This window comes from Acyrthosiphon pisum, chromosome X, assembly GCF_005508785.2.
Source record: "Acyrthosiphon pisum isolate AL4f chromosome X, pea_aphid_22Mar2018_4r6ur, whole genome shotgun sequence".
Taxonomy (NCBI): Eukaryota; Metazoa; Arthropoda; class Insecta; order Hemiptera; family Aphididae; genus Acyrthosiphon; species Acyrthosiphon pisum.
In genome coordinates, this window is record NC_042493.1 from 100249800 (window position 1) to 100257912 (window position 8113).

An 8113-nucleotide genomic window follows, 5' to 3' on the forward strand; every position below is an offset into this window, starting at 1 on the left:
AAAACGAAACAGAATTTCTAATACCGGTATTGCTAAGTTAAAACCGAAATCGTAAAATTTAGAAACCGGTATTCAAAACGAAACCGAAACCGAAATTATTTCAATCGTGTTTAAAACTCATTGGACCGATTTGCTACCTCAGTACTCATCCTCTGATATTTTCAATGCGGACGAGACTGGGATTTATTTTAGAGCTCTACCTGAACACACATACGCACTCAAACTTGACAAGGCCAAAGGGGTAAAAACGAGCAAGGAGCTACTCACAATTATATGTTGTGTCAGCATGAACGGGGAAAAATTAAAATTAATGGTAATAGGTAAGAGTCAGAACCCACGGTGTTTCAAGGGAGTGAAAACATTACCAGTAGATTACAAGGCAAACAAAAACGCTTGGATTACTGCAGCAATTTTCAACGATTGGCTGATCAATTGGGACAAAGTGCTCAATCGGAACATTTTATTACTCATTGATAATTGTCCTGCTCATATCATTGACTGTATATACTTAAGACACATACAAGTTATTTTCTTACCAACGAATACTATTTCAATCATTCAATCATACGACCAAGGTATCATACGCACCTTCAAAGCTATTACAGATCTTTAGTAAGGGGAAAAGTTCTCGCAGTGATTGATAATCGTCTCGATGTGCCAGAGATTCAAACCGAAGAAGAGTTTTTTAATGCGGTAACGAATTCCCCTTATTGCTGATCTGCAATAGATTTGAATGTACGGATGAGACTTTAGTCACATAGTTGAATGATTGAAGTAGTATTCGCTGGTAAGAAGATAACTTTTATGTGCCTTAAGTTTATGCAGTCAATGATATGAGATAATGAAATGTTCCGATTGAGCTCTTTGTCCCAATTGATCAGCCAATCGTTGAATGTTAATATATTTAAAAATAAAAATTAGTTTTTAAATGCTAAGTACTTAACCAGTTATGTTTGTTAAAATACAAATGTAATAGCGTTATATTATTTTTATAAATCAAAAGTAATAATTAACTAGTTACAACAGCATTGCTTTCAACATTTTGAAATATCTAAAAATAACATCCAATTTAAAACAAGTTTATGGTAGTAAATTTATAGTAGTAAGCCCTTTAAGTCAGACTCGCGTAGTTTGGCGCGGGCCGTTCTGAGCGGGGCTCTTTCTGCGTTGAAGGCGCTTCTGAGGTAGAGGACGTCCTTTTTATCCTGAGATGGAGAACCGAGATTTCTTTTCCCAACTCCGCTAGTTTTGTCTGCAGGAGACCCGCTTCTAGGACACCCATCCTCGGAAACTTGGAGGTTGGTGTAACCGGGAACTGATTTGCCCCTTCGTCTCCTGCGGTGGAAGTCCCTATGTCGGTGCTTTTCTGGTTGTAAGCCATTTCATGGTTTACTGGGGCCAACCCAGACTAAAAAAAACCTTTAAACTCTAAATAATACAGTGTGTACTCAATTAGATATGATATTATAATAATTGAAATAATCGTAACCAATACCGTGTATCTACCACACGATTCCGGAGGACACCGGTGATTGCAGAGTGGGTATAGTTCGACCTTCAAAATTCAAACAAGGTGAGAGCATGAATTATTTTATTTAAAAACGTATTTACCATTTTACACACAAACATAATAATATTCAGTTGTAAATTAAAATAATCAACAACGCTGTATCATCGTCTTTCGATCCTTTACTCCTCCTAATATATTTTACCATGGAATTTTAGTTTAGATGAAAATATTTTATGAAGATTAGGTTTTAATATAAATATATTATTGAATATGATTGCATACATCCGATATGTTGAATTATTCAATTTCAAATCAATAAAAAAAAAATGTTCAAATGTAATATTAGAAAATAACGTCTTGACAAGCATAAAATATGTATGACACATTTTTCGCAATAAAAAAAAAAACAATTTGTTGAATACTATTTAATGCTTAATTTAAATATATAATTTTTACTAATTTGAAATTCAGTAAAATACAGCGAAATGTAATAACAAAATTTAAATTAAAATTAAATAAATTTCGTAAATATTTGATGACTTTTACTTAGTACCATACAAAGGATGAAGACAAGGCACAACCTAGGATATGATGGTTCAACTTTAGCACAGATACATTGTAAAAATTCATTATTTTCTGTTGATAATAAAACATTTAAAAAAATAAAACAAAACTATTAGTAAAATCATTTTATAAAAAATTATCAAGACAAAACTTTATTTTACGCTTGTGATGTTTTTATAAATGGTCATCTTCAATTTAAACTCTTCAATACAATATTTTTTCATAAAACATAAAAAAGAATGTATGATATAATATTTAAAAAAGAAATATATGTTTTTTTTCAATATTTTTCTAGTATTTATTTATATTTATAGATAGTTATTTATATATTTATCACATCCCCAATGAATAACAATAATACCTTAAGTTACATAACACTCATTAAATTATTTTAAAGTACAGAATAAAGATAAAATTAATTATACACACTATATAACAAGTACTTTTTAAATATTCTTATCGCATTGCATTTTAACTTGTTAACTTTTAATATACCTACCGTGTTTCCTATAACTCTATTGTATTTGGGCATATAATATACCAGTTGTGTATAAAATACAAACGTGCTTTTACCACATAGGTATGCAAATTAGCTAACCTGTACAATCAAACATTTATATTTGAGATTTTTGGTTGTTATATAACTTATTTATTCAAATATACATTTAAGAGCTTGCAGATTGTTAGACCACGCCAGGGGCTCATATATATGCATTTATTGAATAATACATAAAACCATAGGTAACTAATTGACCATATAAATGATCAGTTGAATTTTAAACTTACAGTTATTATACACAATAATATTAAAACGTATAAAACATTTTTTTTTTTTAATTTAAAGCAATTGCATATCAATGTTAATGCAGATGTGGTAGATAAGAAGAAATAGCTATTATATAAGTATACACAATTTATAGTTTAGTTAAAATGTACCTTGTAATAAAATAAAGATTCAAACATTTTGTTTTATTAAAAAATATTTCAACTGTAGCTTATGTAAAAAAAACGGATAAAAACTTTAATTCATAATTCAGAACCAAATTATATCATTCATTCATTATTTTCAATTAAATATATATGTTACTATTAAACTGTAAATGTACTTATTAATTAATAATCATCAGCAAGCATAAAATTATTTTTTACTTGATTTAATAATTTAAACTATTCTTAAATAAAATGGAAATTTTCATGACAAAATATAACAATTTTATTTGTAATAAAAAAATTAAATTACCACACCAATTGTAGAAGTGTGAAAATAACCAGTCACCACAAGAAGTAACCTTTGTAGTATATTACAACAACAAAATAATGCATTATGAAACATATGACAATGTAGTAGGTTGACCATTGATATAACTAATGAATATGGATGTGGGGCAAAGGTTAGTTGTGGACATTCCAGAAAATAGATTTCTTATGTGCCTTAAAGGTGAGGAATGTAAAGTTATAATATGTGGATAATAATATAATTATTATGATTCTATTGGTACATTAAGTCAATACATAAGAAATAGTTTATCTTCCATCATAATTAAACATGAAATTCAACAGTCTATCAAAATTTAAAAAAAATAATTTACACTATTAGCAAAAGGTATTATTTCTGGAGAGTTTTTAAATAATTTTTACTGTTAAACATTTATAAAAATACTAATTTCTTATGATTTAGTTTTTGAACTAAAGGCATTTAGTTTAAAGGTGTTTATTTCTAATTGGGACTGACGAAATCTATTTTACCCCTTATTTTAAAGATGGAAATAATGTACACCCAGTGAGAGGGAAACTATATGAAAAATACTGTAATCTAAAAAGCAAATAAATAATCAATAGAAAGTTATTGTAACACCTCAGCCTACAGAAAACGATATTTTAATTGATGTCGGTATTAATTTCTTAATTTAAGATCGTACCTAAATACTTTATATTTATTTTAACTTGTAATATTCAATTATTAGAGTATAAAGAAAAAATATTATGGCTTAAGAATAACACAAAACCAACCCCTTATTTTAAAGATGGAAATAATGTACACCCAGTGAGAGGGAAACTATATGAAAAATACTGTAATCTAAAAAGCAAATAAATAAATCAGTAGAGAGTTATTGTAACACCTCAGCCCACAGAAAACGTTATTTTAATTGATGTCGGTATTAATTTCTTAATTTAAGATCGTACCTAAATATTTTATATTTATTTTAACTTGTAATATTCAATTATTAGAGTATAAAGAAAAAATATTATGGCTTAAGAATAACACAAAACCAACCCAGACTCTACATAAATATTGAACTCAGACATCAAATTATAGATTGACAATAAAAGAAAATTGTATTGAACTTTATCATGCTTTTAAAAGTCCATCTGGTCATTTATTAGTGAGTTTTATGTTTAAATGCTAATGTTAATAATACAACAAAAAAAAACATCGTGCACAATTAAATTAGGTAATGTATTAATGTAGGTATTACAATATTTCAAAGATTTCAAAATTTAATACGATATTCCTTTTAAGTTTTTCCATTACAATCAACAAAAAAAATTACTACTTGAAAGTCAAATTTAATTGTATGTGCATTTAAACTTCTACTATTAAAACATTGGATAGCTTCGTTTTTCATATACAATGATATAATAATTATTGTCATAAACATATCATTAATCTTCAAATGTGCAGTTCTAAAAAATGATATTAATTGAGAAATATGCTTTGAAACTACAAAATCACAAAATGCACAAAACTATGCATTATAAACTTTTAATTTTTTTTTTCGTATTTTTGTGAAATAAATTAATATCATGCTTCAGTGGCGTGTAACAAGGGTCCAAGCGTTGCTCAGGCAACACCTTAATTAATATGGGTGGGTAGGTATTGATAGAAGAATTATAGGAAATTTTAGATGTTGGTATAACAGTATTATGAGGGGTAGGTCACCTAAAATTATTTCAGCAACACCAATTTTTTGTATGATACACGCCACTGTCATGCTTAGTTACAAATAGCTAAAAAAAACAACATTAAAATGCAACAACTTCCGGGTCCTACTCATAACTTATTGAATAATGTGAGTAGAAATGTTAAACTTATACCATTTTTCTTACAATTATACATTATTTTCAATTAAAAAAAAACCTATTTTTTTGTGTTATGCATTACTAACTGAAATATTAAAATATAAATAACTAGGTATATACCTAAATGTATTTGTATTGTACTAAGGTAAATTTATTATATCCGTACCTATATAGTTTACTTATATTATTTAAATTAAATTCGACTGTTGAAAATTGAATCGTTGATAACTTATATATCTTATTGTAATATTTTATTATTATAAATTATACTAACGTTTTGTGTTTTACAAATAAAACCGAATAAAAAAAAATAAAAAATAGCGATTTAAAATCTCAGTGGACCAAACGTCTAATCTTAATAATTGACGGGGACGTAATGTCCGCGATTCGATGTACTTATTGTTGTATACATACTCGTGGTTCCGAAGTAATACACGGGTTTCACGTGCTTGCAGCCGAAGTAAAAATAAGCAGCAACTAGTAACAAAGTTACTGTCTCGGACACTCTGCACGATGGACAGCCATTGCCCTTGCCCTGGATGATGTGGTCAGTGTCCACCGCTCCGGCCTTCATGATGAGACTGAAGTATAGTGCACGCTCACCGGTACCGAATCAACAAGTTCTCGCCGTCGAAATTTGAACCAACCTAGCATAGACAATGGATAAAATAAGCAAGAGGCACGCAAACAAGTGTTTTCCGGATACGTGAAATCGACATGAGCGTCGACGGACGATGAGAACGGTAATATAATAATATTAAAACGCGTCGTATCAATCGTTATAATAATATTATTACCTATTAACGTTGTGCCGGCCGATGGCGTACCGAACGGGCAAACATCGCCGTCGGATTTTAGAGGTGATGTGAAGGACACGATGCATACGTCTTGAGTGGAGCAGTTGTAGTACCGTCGACGAAGGAGTGAAGTTTAGAAATAAATGGCCGACCGGTCCGCAGTTGTGCACCGATGCCGTACGGCGCTACGCAGTAACTGTACATACATCAGCTAACGACGTTGTATTTATTCACTCGTTTTACCCATAGAATATATTAAATAATTAATGGCTACAATAACAGTGGGGAGCGTGCAGTTAACGTGGAAGAGAGAAACACTATTTCCGTCATGCCTCTCATTCTAGCAGATGTAAAATCATAATAATTATGTGTTTACGTGTACATCAATTTATCTGTTGTTAGATTAATCATAAATGGCCTATCCATTACATAATATTGTATCTATCTAATTTCACGCGAACAACTGAACTATGATGACCTAAACGGCCGAACGTTCACACAATCACACGGTTAAATTTTCAGTGCCTATCATTTTGCTGACTACGAAAAACGAACCTACAGCGAAATAATAATGTTATTCTCGACGGTGACGTCAGAAATACGCACTGCTAATATTCGTATCGAGATGATTGCGGAGGACCGCGGCGGCCGTCATCGTGTTAAAACAATGACGAGTAAATGTGATACATTTTGTCGAAATTCAAGCATTAAATGCATATAAAAAAAAGTGTGCCTATATGTATTTATTTTTCAATTGCTATTGTAATAATATATCAGGACCTTGTATTAAATGTTCACTCATTTTTACCCAACAAATAAAATTTTATTAACAATTATGGAAAAAAATACTAAAACATTTTAAAACTGACAATGACCATAAACAGCTCAAAAAGAGTCAACACATTTTCAAAATGTTATGGCGAATAGAAAATTAATATATAAACATTTAGTGAAATGTTCATATATCTACAGTTATTTGTTTTTGAATTATGTACAATAAAATAACAAAATCGCTACATGTGAAATCGAGTGAATATTCAATCTTGTAAAAATATGAACTTCAAACATTCATAAAAATTTAATTTAATTTGCCTGTAGACAATTTTTTTTTTGATTAAGGTAGAAAAACTTATGAGAAATCTTGTACTACATTTTCAAATCTTAGATTTAAATAGAAAAATTTTTATAGCTCAATATTAATTGCACATTTTTGTGGATTTTTTGTATTTTGTCAATATTTTAACTTAAATGCTTATAAAAAATAATTGTGACTATGGATTTTAAATATTTTTCATCTGGTCTTTAAAACAATATATTAAGAGCCTTTTATTAAATTTTCAAGTTTTTTTACCCTAAAAATAAAATGTTATTAATGTTAATAGAATAAACAACTAAAAAACTTGGAAACTTAAAATGTCCGTAAACAGCTCAAAATAATACTTTGAAAATGTTATGGTGTATAGAAAATGCTAATATATAAGCATTCAGTCAGAATGTCATGTATCTATGGTCTTTTGTTTTAGAATTACACCAAAAACCAATATCGATTTTGTGTAAAAATTCCTGTTTTTCCTTAATTTTTCTTTGTTTTTTACGGGACCTTTGATCCCCCAAAGTACTAACATATTCACTTTCCCATCGAACAGGATACTGAAGTTGCAAATCGAATCATTATTTCGACTACTTATCGTGTACACCAATAATAAAAAATTAAAAAAAACACATCATTGTAAAATCAAAACATTTATCGTTCCGATGATCAGAATCTAAAAAAATTAAAGAACTTCAATGGACGATCCAATAATCGCGTTTTTTTTTTGAAAGAACGTGACCGTGAACTAATTAATTTTTTTAGTGAACGTTCCGAACTCTGTATTATATACCAGCTATTACACATATTATTATAACTGTTATTTCCTATAGTATTTTATCATAAACAGATCACGAAAAAATATAAGCTTTGAAAAATTGTATTATATATATACCATACATGCCAAATTAAAAAAAAAAATTATTATCTCTTAAATATCCAGGGCCGTCCCAAGGGTTTTTCGGGGCCAGGGGCAAATTAATTTGGGGGCCCTTCGACCATAATAATAAAATATGATAAAAAATACTCACTGAGAATAACAAATGTTTATACCTAAACGTATCTTTCCAA

The 8113-nt window shown here is 29.2% G+C and overlaps 1 long non-coding RNA gene across 1 annotated transcript; it reads right to left on the bottom strand.

The window, feature by feature from the left end:
* Positions 1-4082: 4082 nt before the first annotated feature.
* Positions 4083-6164, bottom strand: LOC107884020. Its single transcript, XR_001679664.2, has 2 exons — positions 5953-6164; positions 4083-5802 (listed from the first exon to the last, which is right to left on the bottom strand). It is a non-coding gene; the product is annotated as an uncharacterized LOC107884020 (long non-coding RNA).
* Positions 6165-8113: the final 1949 nt, after the last annotated feature.